Source organism: Ornithodoros turicata, chromosome 7 (genome assembly GCF_037126465.1).
Source record: "Ornithodoros turicata isolate Travis chromosome 7, ASM3712646v1, whole genome shotgun sequence".
Classification (NCBI taxonomy): domain Eukaryota; kingdom Metazoa; phylum Arthropoda; class Arachnida; order Ixodida; family Argasidae; genus Ornithodoros; species Ornithodoros turicata.
The window spans coordinates 168,024-187,599 of record NC_088207.1 but is presented as its reverse complement, the minus strand read 5'-3'; the positions used below and the strand labels follow the sequence as shown (position 1 = coordinate 187,599).

General features: G+C 48.4%; 1 long non-coding RNA gene across 1 annotated transcript; it reads right to left on the bottom strand.

Annotated features, from left to right (window-relative positions):
• Positions 1 to 17,231: 17,231 nt before the first annotated feature.
• LOC135399427 (uncharacterized) lies at positions 17,232 to 18,387 on the bottom strand. The gene is made up of 6 exons (XR_010424253.1): positions 18,220 to 18,387; positions 17,956 to 18,046; positions 17,733 to 17,816; positions 17,512 to 17,541; positions 17,357 to 17,436; positions 17,232 to 17,295 (listed from the first exon to the last, which is right to left on the bottom strand). It is a non-coding gene; the product is annotated as an uncharacterized LOC135399427 (long non-coding RNA).
• Positions 18,388 to 19,576: the final 1,189 nt, after the last annotated feature.

Here is a 19,576-nt window from a genome sequence, read left to right as displayed (position 1 = left end):
AGCAGTACGCAGGCAGGCAACGTTTGATCGGATGGCGTCAGAAGGTCACGTGGCACGTGATGCCTCCCGTCAGGGTGTCATAGGACACCTCTGAAAGCCCAGTGCAAAGCCAGTCAAATGTATAAGGGGGAAAAAAATTAGCAGGAGCTCTTTGGCTGCACGTATAGCATATGTTTGTAAGTCAAACGTCGCCATGCCAGTACTGGACAGCTGTTTCGGCCTTCTTGGGCCTCATCAGCAGTACGCAGGCAGGCAACGTTTGATCGGATGGCGTCAGAAGGTCACGTGGCACGTGATGCCTCCCGTCAGGGTGTCATAGGACACCTCTGAAAGCCCAGTGCAAAGCCAGTCAAATGTATAAGGGGGAAAAAAATTAGCAGGAGCTCTTTGGCTGCACGTATAGCATATGTTTGTAAGTCAAACGTCGCCATGCCAGTACTGGACAGCTGTTTCGGCCTTCTTGGGCCTCATCAGCAGTACGCAGGCAGGCAACGTTTGATCGGATGGCGTCAGAAGGTCACGTGGCACGTGATGCCTCCCGTCAGGGTGTCATAGGACACCTCTGAAAGCCCAGTGCAAAGCCAGTCAAATGTATAAGGGGGAAAAAAATTAGCAGGAGCTCTTTGGCTGCACGTATAGCATATGTTTGTAAGTCAAACGTCGCCATGCCAGTACTGGACAGCTGTTTCGGCCTTCTTGGGCCTCATCAGCAGTACGCAGGCAGGCAACGTTTGATCGGATGGCGTCAGAAGGTCACGTGGCACGTGATGCCTCCCGTCAGGGTGTCATAGGACACCTCTGAAAGCCCAGTGCAAAGCCAGTCAAATGTATAAGGGGGAAAAAAATTAGCAGGAGCTCTTTGGCTGCACGTATAGCATATGTTTGTAAGTCAAACGTCGCCATGCCAGTACTGGACAGCTGTTTCGGCCTTCTTGGGCCTCATCAGCAGTACGCAGGCAGGCAACGTTTGATCGGATGGCGTCAGAAGGTCACGTGGCACGTGATGCCTCCCGTCAGGGTGTCATAGGACACCTCTGAAAGCCCAGTGCAAAGCCAGTCAAATGTATAAGGGGGAAAAAAATTAGCAGGAGCTCTTTGGCTGCACGTATAGCATATGTTTGTAAGTCAAACGTCGCCATGCCAGTACTGGACAGCTGTTTCGGCCTTCTTGGGCCTCATCAGCAGTACGCAGGCAGGCAACGTTTGATCGGATGGCGTCAGAAGGTCACGTGGCACGTGATGCCTCCCGTCAGGGTGTCATAGGACACCTCTGAAAGCCCAGTGCAAAGCCAGTCAAATGTATAAGGGGGAAAAAAATTAGCAGGAGCTCTTTGGCTGCACGTATAGCATATGTTTGTAAGTCAAACGTCGCCATGCCAGTACTGGACAGCTGTTTCGGCCTTCTTGGGCCTCATCAGCAGTACGCAGGCAGGCAACGTTTGATCGGATGGCGTCAGAAGGTCACGTGGCACGTGATGCCTCCCGTCAGGGTGTCATAGGACACCTCTGAAAGCCCAGTGCAAAGCCAGTCAAATGTATAAGGGGGAAAAAAATTAGCAGGAGCTCTTTGGCTGCACGTATAGCATATGTTTGTAAGTCAAACGTCGCCATGCCAGTACTGGACAGCTGTTTCGGCCTTCTTGGGCCTCATCAGCAGTACGCAGGCAGGCAACGTTTGATCGGATGGCGTCAGAAGGTCACGTGGCACGTGATGCCTCCCGTCAGGGTGTCATAGGACACCTCTGAAAGCCCAGTGCAAAGCCAGTCAAATGTATAAGGGGGAAAAAAATTAGCAGGAGCTCTTTGGCTGCACGTATAGCATATGTTTGTAAGTCAAACGTCGCCATGCCAGTACTGGACAGCTGTTTCGGCCTTCTTGGGCCTCATCAGCAGTACGCAGGCAGGCAACGTTTGATCGGATGGCGTCAGAAGGTCACGTGGCACGTGATGCCTCCCGTCAGGGTGTCATAGGACACCTCTGAAAGCCCAGTGCAAAGCCAGTCAAATGTATAAGGGGGAAAAAAATTAGCAGGAGCTCTTTGGCTGCACGTATAGCATATGTTTGTAAGTCAAACGTCGCCATGCCAGTACTGGACAGCTGTTTCGGCCTTCTTGGGCCTCATCAGCAGTACGCAGGCAGGCAACGTTTGATCGGATGGCGTCAGAAGGTCACGTGGCACGTGATGCCTCCCGTCAGGGTGTCATAGGACACCTCTGAAAGCCCAGTGCAAAGCCAGTCAAATGTATAAGGGGAAAAAAATTAGCAGGAGCTCTTTGGCTGCACGTATAGCATATGTTTGTAAGTCAAACGTCGCCATGCCAGTACTGGACAGCTGTTTCGGCCTTCTTGGGCCTCATCAGCAGTACGCAGGCAGGCAACGTTTGATCGGATGGCGTCAGAAGGTCACGTGGCACGTGATGCCTCCCGTCAGGGTGTCATAGGACACCTCTGAAAGCCCAGTGCAAAGCCAGTCAAATGTATAAGGGGGAAAAAAATTAGCAGGAGCTCTTTGGCTGCACGTATAGCATATGTTTGTAAGTCAAACGTCGCCATGCCAGTACTGGACAGCTGTTTCGGCCTTCTTGGGCCTCATCAGCAGTACGCAGGCAGGCAACGTTTGATCGGATGGCGTCAGAAGGTCACGTGGCACGTGATGCCTCCCGTCAGGGTGTCATAGGACACCTCTGAAAGCCCAGTGCAAAGCCAGTCAAATGTATAAGGGGGAAAAAAATTAGCAGGAGCTCTTTGGCTGCACGTATAGCATATGTTTGTAAGTCAAACGTCGCCATGCCAGTACTGGACAGCTGTTTCGGCCTTCTTGGGCCTCATCAGCAGTACGCAGGCAGGCAACGTTTGATCGGATGGCGTCAGAAGGTCACGTGGCACGTGATGCCTCCCGTCAGGGTGTCATAGGACACCTCTGAAAGCCCAGTGCAAAGCCAGTCAAATGTATAAGGGGGAAAAAAATTAGCAGGAGCTCTTTGGCTGCACGTATAGCATATGTTTGTAAGTCAAACGTCGCCATGCCAGTACTGGACAGCTGTTTCGGCCTTCTTGGGCCTCATCAGCAGTACGCAGGCAGGCAACGTTTGATCGGATGGCGTCAGAAGGTCACGTGGCACGTGATGCCTCCCTTCAGGGTGTCATAGGACACCTCTGAAAGCCCAGTGCAAAGCCAGTCAAATGTATAAGGGGGAAAAAAATTAGCAGGAGCTCTTTGGCTGCACGTATAGCATATGTTTGTAAGTCAAACGTCGCCATGCCAGTACTGGACAGCTGTTTCGGCCTTCTTGGGCCTCATCAGCAGTACGCAGGCAGGCAACGTTTGATCGGATGGCGTCAGAAGGTCACGTGGCACGTGATGCCTCCCGTCAGGGTGTCATAGGACACCTCTGAAAGCCCAGTGCAAAGCCAGTCAAATGTATAAGGGGGAAAAAAATTAGCAGGAGCTCTTTGGCTGCACGTATAGCATATGTTTGTAAGTCAAACGTCGCCATGCCAGTACTGGACAGCTGTTTCGGCCTTCTTGGGCCTCATCAGCAGTACGCAGGCAGGCAACGTTTGATCGGATGGCGTCAGAAGGTCACGTGGCACGTGATGCCTCCCGTCAGGGTGTCATAGGACACCTCTGAAAGCCCAGTGCAAAGCCAGTCAAATGTATAAGGGGGAAAAAAATTAGCAGGAGCTCTTTGGCTGCACGTATAGCATATGTTTGTAAGTCAAACGTCGCCATGCCAGTACTGGACAGCTGTTTCGGCCTTCTTGGGCCTCATCAGCAGTACGCAGGCAGGCAACGTTTGATCGGATGGCGTCAGAAGGTCACGTGGCACGTGATGCCTCCCGTCAGGGTGTCATAGGACACCTCTGAAAGCCCAGTGCAAAGCCAGTCAAATGTATAAGGGGGAAAAAAATTAGCAGGAGCTCTTTGGCTGCACGTATAGCATATGTTTGTAAGTCAAACGTCGCCATGCCAGTACTGGACAGCTGTTTCGGCCTTCTTGGGCCTCATCAGCAGTACGCAGGCACCTTCTGACGCCATCCGATCAAACGTTGCCTGCCTGCGTACTGCTGATGAGGCCCAAGAAGGCCGAAACAGCTGTCCAGTACTGGCATGGCGACGTTTGACTTACAAACATATGCTATACGTGCAGCCAAAGAGCTCCTGCTAATTTTTTTCCCCCTTATACATTTGACTGGCTTTGCACTGGGCTTTCAGAGGTGTCCTATGACACCCTGACGGGAGGCATCACGTGCCACGTGACCTTCTGACGCCATCCGATCAAACGTTGCCTGCCTGCGTACTGCTGATGAGGCCCAAGAAGGCCGAAACAGCTGTCCAGTACTGGCATGGCGACGTTTGACTTACAAACATATGCTATACGTGCAGCCAAAGAGCTCCTGCTAATTTTTTTCCCCCTTATACATTTGACTGGCTTTGCACTGGGCTTTCAGAGGTGTCCTATGACACCCTGACGGGAGGCATCACGTGCCACGTGACCTTCTGACGCCATCCGATCAAACGTTGCCTGCCTGCGTACTGCTGATGAGGCCCAAGAAGGCCGAAACAGCTGTCCAGTACTGGCATGGCGACGTTTGACTTACAAACATATGCTATACGTGCAGCCAAAGAGCTCCTGCTAATTTTTTTCCCCCTTATACATTTGACTGGCTTTGCACTGGGCTTTCAGAGGTGTCCTATGACACCCTGACGGGAGGCATCACGTGCCACGTGACCTTCTGACGCCATCCGATCAAACGTTGCCTGCCTGCGTACTGCTGATGAGGCCCAAGAAGGCCGAAACAGCTGTCCAGTACTGGCATGGCGACGTTTGACTTACAAACATATGCTATACGTGCAGCCAAAGAGCTCCTGCTAATTTTTTCCCCCCTTATACATTTGACTGGCTTTGCACTGGGCTTTCAGAGGTGTCCTATGACACCCTGACGGGAGGCATCACGTGCCACGTGACCTTCTGACGCCATCCGATCAAACGTTGCCTGCCTGCGTACTGCTGATGAGGCCCAAGAAGGCCGAAACAGCTGTCCAGTACTGGCATGGCGACGTTTGACTTACAAACATATGCTATACGTGCAGCCAAAGAGCTCCTGCTAATTTTTTTCCCCCTTATACATTTGACTGGCTTTGCACTGGGCTTTCAGAGGTGTCCTATGACACCCTGACGGGAGGCATCACGTGCCACGTGACCTTCTGACGCCATCCGATCAAACGTTGCCTGCCTGCGTACTGCTGATGAGGCCCAAGAAGGCCGAAACAGCTGTCCAGTACTGGCATGGCGACGTTTGACTTACAAACATATGCTATACGTGCAGCCAAAGAGCTCCTGCTAATTTTTTTCCCCCTTATACATTTGACTGGCTTTGCACTGGGCTTTCAGAGGTGTCCTATGACACCCTGACGGGAGGCATCACGTGCCACGTGACCTTCTGACGCCATCCGATCAAACGTTGCCTGCCTGCGTACTGCTGATGAGGCCCAAGAAGGCCGAAACAGCTGTCCAGTACTGGCATGGCGACGTTTGACTTACAAACATATGCTATACGTGCAGCCAAAGAGCTCCTGCTAATTTTTTTCCCCCTTATACATTTGACTGGCTTTGCACTGGGCTTTCAGAGGTGTCCTATGACACCCTGACGGGAGGCATCACGTGCCACGTGACCTTCTGACGCCATCCGATCAAACGTTGCCTGCCTGCGTACTGCTGATGAGGCCCAAGAAGGCCGAAACAGCTGTCCAGTACTGGCATGGCGACGTTTGACTTACAAACATATGCTATACGTGCAGCCAAAGAGCTCCTGCTAATTTTTTTCCCCCTTATACATTTGACTGGCTTTGCACTGGGCTTTCAGAGGTGTCCTATGACACCCTGACGGGAGGCATCACGTGCCACGTGACCTTCTGACGCCATCCGATCAAACGTTGCCTGCCTGCGTACTGCTGATGAGGCCCAAGAAGGCCGAAACAGCTGTCCAGTACTGGCATGGCGACGTTTGACTTACAAACATATGCTATACGTGCAGCCAAAGAGCTCCTGCTAATTTTTTTCCCCCTTATACATTTGACTGGCTTTGCACTGGGCTTTCAGAGGTGTCCTATGACACCCTGACGGGAGGCATCACGTGCCACGTGACCTTCTGACGCCATCCGATCAAACGTTGCCTGCCTGCGTACTGCTGATGAGGCCCAAGAAGGCCGAAACAGCTGTCCAGTACTGGCATGGCGACGTTTGACTTACAAACATATGCTATACGTGCAGCCAAAGAGCTCCTGCTAATTTTTTTCCCCCTTATACATTTGACTGGCTTTGCACTGGGCTTTCAGAGGTGTCCTATGACACCCTGACGGGAGGCATCACGTGCCACGTGACCTTCTGACGCCATCCGATCAAACGTTGCCTGCCTGCGTACTGCTGATGAGGCCCAAGAAGGCCGAAACAGCTGTCCAGTACTGGCATGGCGACGTTTGACTTACAAACATATATATATATATATATATATATATATATCCGGATAACTTTTTTTCTGTATGTCCTCGGAGTGCCCGCTGCCTCTTTTCTTCTTTTCTTTACAGTTGGACACAATGACTCTAAGAACACCCCGGACAACAGGTTTTCAACGAGCGCGACCCAAGACTCTGACACGTAATCTCCCCGGCCGATGACCCAGGAACCTTCCGGAATCTTCCAGAACATGACTCACTGACGACTGCCTCGCAGTGGAATTGTACCAACTGTGACGACACTTTTGTAACCTTTTAAAAGACCTTGTACATAGATTTTCGTCTCAGTCCCGAAGAAGGCGGAGCTTCCGCCGAAACGTAGACTTCCCCAGACCCTTAGTTTAAATGCCAGCTTAATAAATAACTTCCCCTACTCCCTACTTCAGTCTCTGGTGTCTTTTCTCCCCTATCTATATATATATATATATATATATATATAGTTGAAATAAATGGGAGACAGAAGACGAAAGTAGGGGAAGTAACAAAAAAGGGGTTTATTAAAACTTAAAAATCATAAAATATCCCCCATAAATCTCCCTAACTTTTATGATTTTTAAGTTTTAATAAACCCCTTTTTTGTTACTTCCCCTACTTTCGTCTTCTGTCTCCCATTTATTTCAACTATAATTACGTAGCCGTCCGATCCAACTCCAACTTTTCAAGATATATATATATATATATATGTTGTCTTTCGATCAAGAGGCAGCCAACCTGCAAAGAGGGTACGTTTCGTGTTCAACGCATTCCCAACAGACGCCGATTCCGTTCTTCACGCTGCTTCAGTTGAGGCAAGTAACAATATTTCAGTTAAAACAGCGAACACTTTTTATGCCAGCAAAGCTATTGCCAGCGCGCGAAAGGCGGAAAGTACCTCGACATGCAGTACTTCTCTCTTTCCTTCTTAGCTATGTGCGACCTCCGAACGGAGAATATTCAAACCCCTCAAGGACAAGGAAGAAGATACGCTCAGTCCCTCGCGCAGGCTACAAATCGCGTATCGCGGCCAGGCGTATTATCGCAGCAGGTTTCCCTTGCGTTAACTCACGTTAAGAGGTGCATGCTTTGCCATAAAATTTCGTGATATCTCGAAGCTAGCTTTTGGTCATGAAGTTTGCTGTGTACCTGTATCAATACCAGATGCTGGTGATATTCTGAGAGTTATCGAGGTTCTTTGATGGCTGACTTTCACGGACGGCGACAAAAGTAAACAAAGGCGCGCTGCGCTGTACACGACGACATATGTCATTTCCTCACTACTGCGTATTCCATTCGCTACGGATTCGGCTCGTAAAACCATATGGGCGTCCGCATACTGCTCCTATACACACTCCACAGGTCCCAGCGTAATTAATTTCGTGTTGATGGGGCTTCCAAAGCAAGCAAGCAAAGTATACAAGGCGACCGGCGGTCGCCCGCACAGCGACACAGGCCCGGCAGAGAAACAGAGCCGCTCCGTTCGGCGTCTACCTCCTCACTCTCCACCAATCAGCAGCGCCCTTTTCCTCCCTGCGCTGTGCTCTTTAGCAGATCTAAATACGCATCCCGCGTAGTAAAAAGCACCGAGCTCCGTGCGCTCCCGAACTTGACCCGGCCAGCTCACGCGGCCGAGGTCTTCACTATCAATCGGGCGACAACGTGCTGGATTACATCTCATAACCGCAGTGACAAAGTTCTCCCTCTTGATTTGTCGAAAACGGGAGGCGCGTACGCCGTTTTGTGACACTCACGCACTTCTGCTAAATGTCACAAAAGGGTGCGTTCACTGCACTTTCCACAAATCAGAAGTAATAACGCTATCATGATGTGGAAAGTTTGCTCCTCATCACCTTGTCACGTAGTGTTCTGTACTATGAAAACGAGTGTCGCTTTGGGTAACTCCTGCTTTCTGACAGTGATTTATAGGCGAATAAATTGTCAGTACTGCAAGAGGTACTCGAGATGCCTAAGATCCTGTGGATGTTAGCTGGCGTTCAGGAAACCCGAATGATGTTGATAACGATCAAGTAATATAGGGGCCAATTTCCATTCAGTGTACGAAGCTTCTTGGGGCTACACCTAGACTAGAAATGGCAATTCATCGAGATGTCATTTACTGAGACATTTTTTGCATTATTCTTTTCGTCATATCGTGGAGGTGAAAGACTCTCCGTTAAAGAAACCATCACATCCGGAAACAAGTGTATATGAGACCGATACGGTAATATCTGACACAGCCTCATAGTCTACCTGGATAATAGAATAGAATAGAAGTAGAAAAGAAAAAAAAAATATGGAAACGTATGGCGCACTGGTGCGACCAGCTGTTCCAGGACGCTTAACGTGTGAAAGCAAGCACTGAATAATCCAAAAGATTATTTCAGGACGTACGTCCTTGAGGCAGTTCGTCAGTGCACACAGCGCAGGTTGCTGGTGCTGCCTTTGCCAGCTCCCCAGTACCTTCTCATCACTAAACGGTCGGTTGTCAAGTTTCGCAAGGGCGTTCTTCAGTGTTCGTCGACTAGAGTAGATGCGTCGGCAGGTGACCATCACGACGTTCGACGATCCAACGACACCTATCTTATGAAGGAATGCTGCTGCGTACAGGACGTTGAGCAGCAGGCGACGGGTGACATACCCTAACGGCGAAAGGCAGTATTTGCAGGAAAGATTGATTCATGACGTCACCTGTCCACATGGAATTAGAGAGGCGATAACGTAAGGAGGCAAGCAAGTACTTTGCATCAGGTTTGCGTGAAGTAGATTTTATGCGTAATTTTTTTATGGTGAGCAATTCGAGCAACCTGGTCCACCTTCTCATTTCCACTGATACTGCAGTGCCCTGGGATCCAATGGATGATGATGTTGTTACCTTCTATTTCGGCAGAGTTTTATGCTGCGATAACACTGTAGACGACCGGTGTAAGTCGTCGAACCTGGCTAAATTTATCTTCGGAAAGCAGCTTTCATGTTAAATAAACCAGATTTAAAATTTTGTACTCTCTGCAGCTAATGAAGCCCCACCGACAGTAACACCATGATGACGTAGGCCAGGTACACCAGTGGGGGCGCGGGGCAGAAGATTGTCTCAACCAGAACGAAAAGAAAATAAGAAGTGAAAATAAGCCGCAGTTCGCCGAAGATCTTAATCGTGTACTTTAATAGTAGCTTAACTGAAGCTTAATTGCTTCTCCTAAAAGTTCATAGCGTGCAGCGACACTGCTACGACATTTATCGCATCACTTGTCCGTCGGTAGTACCCAGTGGCGTAGCCACGGAAGGGGGGGGGGGGCTAGGAGGGCTCGTGCTCCCCCTACTTGCCACGGACCGACCCACGCAAATCGTGCAAATGCGACAAGCAAATATTATATGGAGGGGGGGCGGACCAGTGTGACGATCGCGAAAGTTCTTGCAGTTCATGGCGCGTGTATCTAAGCAACACTCAAAGTGTTTGCAAAGTTTGCAAAGTGTTTTCAAAGTGTGAGCTTTTCAAACTACTTCCAATCTTGTGTCACCGCCTCATTGGTCATGACAGCCTACATGTAATCGTATTCTGAACGTTCGAAGAACATTTTTTGTTTGTTTCATCCGCATTTTGCGCTGTGCACAAGTATGTGTGTGTTGTCGCACCCAGGATCAGCGGGGGGGGGGGGGGGGTAATAGGGCGAGTTTTCATATCGAGCCCCCCCCCCCCCTACCTTGGAAGGCTGGCTACGCCACTGGTAATATCTCGTAATTATGCCGCTCTACGTGTGACCCTTCGGGTTTGTCCCGCACTCCCAGGTGTAGTGACGTCTCACCGCAGATTCGTCGGCTCCACATGACGTGCACTATATGTCGTCACTTCTACTACACGTTCGTGATTGGGAAACAAACGGCAGCGCTCCCTCCTTAGTTTTCCTTCTTCCGTGGTCGCCGAGTTCACCTGCTTCACGTTCACACCGCAATCCCAATTCCGCAATGTGCGCCCAGTGAAAAGTGCTCGATAAATATGCCGCCAATGGCTTATGAGTATCAATTCTGCCATGGTGTTAGCACGTCCGGCGCAGTGACATTCATGACATGATCACAGTGTCTTCGGGACTTGCAGTCGTCCTCCCGCCCGCCGGTCGCCAGAGGGCGCCCCCAGAGATTAGCCCGAGGATTAGCCAGGGAGTGGTTTAGGGGGTTCAAACCCTCCCCGGAATTGTACCTTTCGTTGTGCAATTGGGAGAGGGAAACACGGGGGAAATCCTCATCCTCCTTGTAAAGTCCCCATAGACACCCCCCCCCCCCCTCCCCGAAACACTTTCTGCCTACCGCCCTGGCGTGTGACGTTTTTGTGTGATGTCCAGATAGCACAAAGTCAGCATATTCTCAACGCCTGCTCTTGCATTGCATCAAATCGCACGGAAACTACTACGCTCTTTGGCGTCGAACTTTTCACGTTACTGTCGAGGAATCAAAAAAATACGGCGTTATAGTTTCGGATTCAACCTGAACGGATGTGGCAGTCCCTTTAAAGAACAGTTTCAGCTTCAAGGGGCTCGCTAAACGGGCAGAGGCGCAATACGAATGCGAGTGGCCGATGTTTGAGCACGCGCTGAATGCTCTTATTGATCGATTCATTGATTGGTAAAATAACAAAAACGGGGAACCACTGATTTTATCATCCGCGAGTTATATATGTATTTTATGGCTATTTACTATGTAGAGATCCTAGAGGTTCAGGAAGTACATTAGGAAGGTGCACTCGCTTATTTCGTTTTGGATGCGTGAGGTTACATTACATGAGGATCAATGTTTATTCACTAGGCTACAGACAGAATATCTCACCCCACTTGAATTATATTGTGTCTGAAGAGATGGCTTCTGAAGTGGAAGTGCGTCTTATTGAAGCCATGTGCGTGTGTGCACCCAGCGACTGAGTTCCGCACAGTGATATCCATTGTAGCCGTCCTGGTATCCAAGTAACAACAAGTAATAGAGATATAAAGCAGAGGCCCCTGACCTTAGACGACACCATTCATGGAGGGCCACACAAAGAAGAATGAGGTAATTACCATGAAATGCCCAATAAGATATACACAAAAAATACGAGCAGTGTGGTATGTTATTGTGGAGCCCTAGACCCGTCTCTCTCACTGTTCTTTCCACCTGGCCTTCCGCGACATTACGCATCCCTTCTTCACCGCGTGCAGCTGAACGTTCCGTTTACCCCATGCAGTTATTAGGCAGCGCCTCGGCCGTGTTCTGTCCGACCTTACCGCGACATGCAATGTGCGTGCTGACCTCCGCTACTTCCTTATGAACTGTCCCGTCCACCAGTTGGAACGCGAGATCTTGGAGCGCGGGATGCATGCAGACGTCCGTCGCCCTTTTACCCTACGCAGCGCCCGGCCTGCTGGCCGGCATTGCCCCCATCTCATCATCGTCTGTGTATCTGTCTGAGCCTTTGTCTGCCTGTCTGTCTCTCTCTCTCTCTGTGTACTATTTGTTCCTGAAGAACTCCCACTTGACTGACTGCGCAATTTCCTGGAGGGAGATATTTTGTACATGTTCCTGACTGCTGAGAGGTTACACATATACAACCATCTTTGTGACGATTTTGTGGCGGAGTCGCACTGCTTGCTTTAAAATCTTGCTTGTACACCGAGCTATGCGAGCTTTATGTGACAGGGAACGCTAAATAGATTTAATTTGCGAGTAAAATCGCGGTAAAATGTCTCGGGACGACATCTGCTGGAAAATAATCCCTAAGCTGTCAAGCAACGGTGTCATATCTGCCCGACTATCTTCTGCTGCTCGTGATGACTGCGTACCCGACTTCGTTTGTTTTAGACTCAGTGTTGCGCGCATCCAATGTAGTTTTTGCGCCGTAGTTGACGACCGACACCGCAGTTGGTGGTGACTGCGACACAGCGTTGTCCGACGTCTTCATTTTTAATTTTCTAAAAAAAAACTATAACCGCAGCTAGGACGAAAATCGGGACGTTAGAGTAATGAGGGCTCAGGATATCGAGCAGATAAATTTTCTTATATTACAGCTTTATGCTGCTTTACTGTGTTTCCAAGAGGTAGCTCGGAACTCAAGTAATGGTAAATAGACGCTGACACGTCGTTTCTTGGTTATTTATTTGACTATAGGCCTACAGGGTTCTTCAAAATTCATCAGCCAAATAGAGTAACTACAAACAACACCGAAGACACTCAACAGGTTACGCAAAACAGTTAGACGCAGTAACAATTGCCAGCGCTGTGCGGGACAGACACCTGAACCCGCCAGAGTGTACCCGCATATACTCTTGGGTTGCTCTGGATGCCTTTTGCGTCAAGTGCATTCACATGAATTCGTATGGGAAACAGATTCAGAATGGCATGGACTACATATTCAGAAAGGCTTCCATCGAAAATATATTATTGCAACTACTGATTGATAGTGGCGCAAATGACCGTTTATGGTCAAGGGGACAGTAACAAAGACAGCTTCAAGCAGTATTACTATACTATTACTATAACACATATAGAGCACATCTTCTCCATTGTCCGCCCTAGCAACCGTACGAATCCCCGCTTTCAGTGTCTCTAAATGAGGCTTTACTTACTACTAACGTGTCCAGAAATTATCTTTAAAGGAACCGATAATAGAAAAGCAAGTGGTACCTTTCTGCTACTTGAATAAGAAAAAGGTACTAGCACTCTTACACTAACACATTTTACCTCAGCACGGTTAACTTCTTCCCTCAAGGGTTCAAGGAACCAATTTTTCGAATCCTGCATTTCTTTCTCCATGACGAACAACGCAAGAACGACGCGGACGGACAGGGGTTATTCATCCAACACGCTCTTCACTTCCTTGCACTTCTTTCTACATAGGCTCTGGTGCTTTGCAAGCCAAGCTACCAGTCTCTCACCGAGGTATGCTAGCAAACTGACGAGTAATCCACCAATGAGTACGACGAAAGCGGGCCTCAAATCGCCCACCGTGAAGGGAGTGACCCCCTGATCATCTTGATTAGTTGTTTCGCTGTTTCTTTTATAAGAACTCTTGAAGTCGTCCAAAGACCTTGCTCTCTCGTACAGTCCTGCCTCGAATCCTTGTGTTATCAATTTCTTGAGGGCTGCCTTGTAAGGTGACCTGCGTTGTACGACAGGTCCAGAAGGCGTCTCACCGTCAATGACCTCTTCAAAGCGGACAGTGTCTTTTGGAGCAACCTTGCTCCACTCGCTCAAGTCGTCAGCTTTTGTCAGATAAACTAAATGTCTTGCAAGAGGACAGAAACATCTTGGTACATAGCCAACATCTACGCCCTTCAAAATAAACTTTCTCCAGATATGGTGGGCTGTGTGGTAAATACATATACACACACTGTTGTTACCGCTGTGTCGAAACAGCGACGCCGTGTCATAAATTCCATCTTCTAGTGGGACATTTCGGAGTAGAGACGTTAGAGATCCCTTGTAGACAGTGGACAGCGTCAGCACAAAAAACAGCCACGACACAAGGATAATTCGAATAGACGTCAATCCCTGGTGATGAGATGGCAGCAGCCCCGGACTGGCCGTCGAAAAAAGTGACGTTGTGTAGAAGCACGATAATCTATAAAAGGTGGGTGATCTTCCAGTAGCTGTTTTGAAGACGAGGAATGTCATGGTAGAACAAAACAGCACCGCACAAAATACGCACATCCAGACTCTGTAGCTAAATGGCAAGAGAATGACCACTTCTTTTGCCTGTGGCGTCCGAGGCTTTCCGAAGAGTACGAAATAACAGGGTCCAAAGTACGCGGTAGTGGTGCTAAATGTCCAGTAATTGTAGTTGTACGGGTTCAGTAACATGTCCGTTGCATTTAACAGAAAATTATCAAACTGCAAGTAATCCGGTATAAATGTCTGGTTGTCGTTGGTTGGATTCAGTCGTGTCTCTGAGAGGGTTGCGTGTGGATCGACGCTGCAGTTCTTGTGACGGAGGTGTTCAAAGAGAGTAATAGAGTTTGTGTATCCACATACAGGACCATGGACGCAGTCTACTCTAAGTGTCCCTCCGTTGAGTTCTAATGAGGCAGGCTCGGTAAATTTTCTGGCAAACTCAGCCTTCGGTAGCCGTGACAAAGGAAGCTTCCAAAAGTAATACGGACTAAAATCCGGTGCTAGGAACGCTGTACTATTGATTAGAAATATGTGCGAAAATGTTCCTATGAAGGTGGGAGTGTGAAAATATGCACTCGATACGACGTTGTCCGCGTACAGAGCTATTGACGGCGTGCGTGGTAATATCGTTTGATCAGGTCTTTCTAGCCTCCTGAAATCGTCTATGCTACAAATCACTTTTAGTGCTCGCGAAACATTGTTCCGGAACTCGTCACTCTTGAAGTGGTCCTGGACAGTGATGACGATCTGGTGACGAAGGAACTGCGTGAGACGCGAGAAGACCCAGCTGTGCTGAGCTGCACATTTGGGAGTCATTAAGATACCGAGACTGTCGCCGCCGAAATGCTTGTTCATGTAGTCGATGAACCTGGCAGATGTAGTGAACTTCTCCCATGGCTCTTGAGAGAGAATGACTTGCAAGATCACCAGAAAGGTAACGAATGCAAAAGACTTCATCTCGAGACTGTCCGATCGTCGTTACTGAGAAAACGTGAAAGGCAATCTGCTCTAACGCTGTCCAAGACACAAGTGGAGATATTTTCCGCAGGTGTTGTCAATTGACGTGTTCGTGTGCGCAGCATGTTCCAGACACGCCTGTTTTCTCACCACCGTCTTCAAACAGGCGTAACCATGTTTCACGATTCATCGAGTAGAGTGCTGTCGAGGAAGATAGAGAGCGCCCTGGTATCTCACAAATACATCACGGCTCCATTATACGGTTGATGGGATATCTAACGGCGAATTTGACTGGTCGATGCGGTTAAAGCCTATATTAGCCGCGTTTACATGAACTTGATCGGACCGGGTCGAGTTGGTTTATCGCACCAAATCCTCTCCCATGAAGCCGTGTCAACCACGCTTAGGGAGGACTGATGTGAGGAGATGCGATAAATCAACTCGACCCGTTTTTGTCAAGTCCATGTAACCGCGGCTGCAGTATTGTGCTTCTACACGTTTGCCATCATGGCTCCGAAATAATTATTGGGCAATATTTCGGCTGTACCTGAAAATACCGACGTTAGTGTGTTGGCGAGTGACAATTCCACCTTGCCAAATCCTTTAGTGTTTGTATGTGTTATCTGCATTGATGGGCAATGTACCCAAAGTTGTAAAAGGAAAGTACAGAGTACCTGCAAACAACTGGACTAAGGAAGAGTGTGTGTTCCGAATTTGTGTTTGTGAATATGTTGCTTACAACGGCTAATGTAAGCATTATTTTGTAAATGCCAGTTCCGAAGCCTATCTAGGTACTGCTTGCCCATGGGTATTAAATGTAACAGACTGCACAATTTCCGTTAACATGCATTTGCCCAGGCAACCAGCTGTGCTAGTGGAACATATTTTTATTCCTGATTAATTTCTTCTTGCATCTCTCGGTATACTGTGAAAAAAAGAGGAGAGAACTCCGCCCTCTCGTACAAAAATGCCACTAGACACAAAACTGAGATATTTTCCATTTTTCTCTCTTGACTTCCAGTTAGGTACTTGAGTACTTGATGGGAAAGTATTAGACAACAGTACTTAAAGTACAGAACAAAGTACACAATGGGAAATGTATCTATGATGTCCAGCTTTGTGTGCTGATTCCAACGTCTTAGGCTGCCTGTTCGCATTCCTCGTTATTGCTATTCATGGCAGGACTCTTACGCGCCCTTCGGTACACGTCTGCGTCGGTAATCTTGTCTGCCGTCTCAGCTAAGGCTTCACGGGAAACCTGGTGGACGTGTTCTGTATCATGCGCACCGCACTGGGCAGGCGTTAAGGGAACAATAGACGATTTTAAAAAGATGCGCGCGCTACCAAGCGCGAGGCGGAAAGCAACATGGGAACATTGAGGGACACTGCTCTGTCGTGTGCTTCGGTAATTGTTTACCCCGGGCGACACTGCTTGTGCGCACACCAGGAATGTTGTTGTTCTTCCTGTACTTCCGCCTCGAACCGTCTCGTAAAACTTCCAGGCGCTCGAAGTTCCCTTGCGTGCCACAGGTGGCGCTTGTTTTTCTGAAAATGTCTATTCCAGGAGTATTGACTCGTCGAGGGAAGTATAGCACGCTCGCCCAGTATAGCTGTTGCATACTCCGGAGGAGATGTGAGCTTATGGTCGCAGAGGACCTCAGCGGTCAAGGAGCTGACGGAACCGCTCATGTTCCGACGCAGTAGTGGATCTGGTCTGGACACCTAGGTGAAAAAATTCCCTAAGTGGATCCGCTTGCAAGTCGGTTATGGAACCAGGAATTGATTGCTAGCTTGGAATGTATTTCCAGCTAGGAATGAATTCCAGCTAGGAATTGCTTTCCAGCTGGAAACACGTTTCCATTTTCAAATGGATCCACTTGCAAGGCGGTTATGGAACCAGGAATCGATTCCGAGGTTCCTTCGGAACCCACTTGCAAGTAGTTTATTGAAGCCGAGCCAGGTTTCAGCATCAGTTTCTATTCCGAACTGCTGTTGCGGCTCTGCAGGAGAGCCAGCCTGTGCTGCTAGCCTGGAATATGTACAGAAGCCAGGAAGGAAGATGTGATATTTCCTCCTCTTTCTTTTCACAAAGCTGCTGCCAGTATGTGGCCTGTTCATTAGCCTTCTTTACTTCAGCAGCTGACACAGTACATTCAGAGTCCGAAACGTCTGACTCGGAGAAGTCTTCGCTGTCGTGGTGTCTTTTTCTTCCCACCTAGATGCAAAATGAACAAACGTAAATATACCGTGAGCATATAAAATATGGACGAATTTACATCAGTTCTTGGTGCCCCATGGGCTTCGGCGGCGTTCTTTTTTGCATTCTGTAGACTGCACTGAACCGATTTTTTGGCATCTCAAAGAAATACATGTCACGAATTGGTACTAATAGATATCAATGCTACTTCACCTGAAGATGACTTAGACTCACCAACTGTCAGCAATCCTGTCCATCCCAAAGCTGCAACACAAGACAGAAACAATGAGTGAATAGGAGTGCTGCTTTTTCACTTGTCGTCCGTGTCCTCTGTCCGAGATGAATAGTCAACTCCAAGTTCCCCACATTCCTACTTTAGTATCTACAATCCTATTTTGTGCACTTCACAACATTATACCCGCCTGATAGCCAGTAAAAAGTGCTTCTGTCCATACCCAATTGTGAGTGAACTGGGAATTCTGTGGGAACTGTGTAGCAGCTTTGCTGATTTTTGCCAGGCCCCCAGTATTCATGTATTTCTGCATGAGTATAAATAAAGACAACAACAACAATAATAATAACAATTCAGTTTCATTGAAAAAACCCGTAGAAAAACATGTTGCAAAAGTACACCTAATGCCATGCATAAAATTGTAAATGTTTTGCTGCAACACTCACGCAGCGTTTCTCACTTCAGTCGCGCTGGCCCTTATTCCGCACGATTCATAGTATCTTGCAAGCGTCCTCCATTTTTATGACGAACTGCCAGCTAAAAGACAAGACACATAACAAAGTCAGTTACAAGCATGCGCAGGGGCTCTTGGAGTTCCCCCACTAGCTAGCGTGCACTTGCGCTATTTTAAATAACAGTATAAATATAACAGTGAGTAGATCTACACATTCAGATAAACGTGCATAAATATCAAATCATAAACTACTCACCATCGTAATTGCAGTCGCATGCGTCGCTCGTAGTTTTTCGTGATTTAGCTGGTGCAGAATTTGTAGAGACAAAGAAACTATGCAAAATGCAGCACTTGACTGTAGAGATTCAAAGACATTCACGTTTTTTGCCCGTCTTGAAGAGTTGAAAGACGGGAACTGCTACCACCCATCTACCGCTCGCGACATTTCAAAACACGTACTGATGTAGATGGCGCTCAGTCTGCTCCACTTGTCGACAACGAGGCCGTTAAAGTTTCGGTTTCAAACTAAAGTGAAAATTACGCCAAAGTTCGATTTCGGTACTCTGCGAGAATGTTTCTGGTATATTTACCGACAAAAAGTAACTCGGGCGAATTGCGGTAGGGCCATAAACAATTGATATATTATAGAATGTAAATGGAGATTATCATTTATGTTGCAAACACGCCCGATGGACCCGGTGCACGTATCTGCTGTATGCACCTGAAAGGAATGCAGAGCGTCTTCAATTCACCCCGATGAAGGTTTGCAAATATTTCTAGGGCAGGTGTCAAAATTACAGTGGACCAGCAGGGATAAGTTCACTTGCCAGCGAAGTGGAATACAACATCCACTTCGCACTCTAGAACTAGATGGCAGGCAAGTTAGAAACCACTTGGCAGTCAAGTGGAACCAGATGGAAGCACATCCAGTTCAGCTGGAGCCTGAATGATACCAGTTGGAAACCATTTGGCAGTCAAGTGGAACCAGATGGCAGGCAGATCCAGTTCAACTGGAGACTGGGTAAAGCCAGTTGGAAACCACTTGGCAATCAAGTGGAACCACTTCACTCTAAACCGGAAACAATTTGTTCCTCTTTAAACCACTTTGGCATGCAAATGGATCCACTTCAGATTCCAGTTCAGATTTTCACCTGGGCAGTTTTCAGGACGTCTTACGGGTTGTGCACCGGAGGGACGGTGATGACGTCACGAACCTCCGCAGCCTTGTTCGGGCCAAGCGCACCGACGACGATGGTAGAATTTGGTGACTTGTGTAGTATAACACCCCAGGCAGGACAAACCCTCGGGAAAAGAATGGGAAAGCAATGGGGGGCTTCTGTTCCTGAACGGGCGATAGTGCCCGACTGGTTCCCAGCGGTGTGGGAACCAAGGGGGTAGAACATAAGAGAAGATAAGGTAGTCCCCCGACGGTGCCCTGATCATTTCCCGCTCCGATCTCCTTTTGTTCATGTAAATAATAATACAGGATCGCTCCCCGACGCTGATCTGATCATTTCCCGTTCTGGACTGACCATGGTCATGTGACCAAAATATAGGATTGCTCCCCGATGCTGATCTGATCACTTCACGATAATCAGTCTCATGACCGGGGT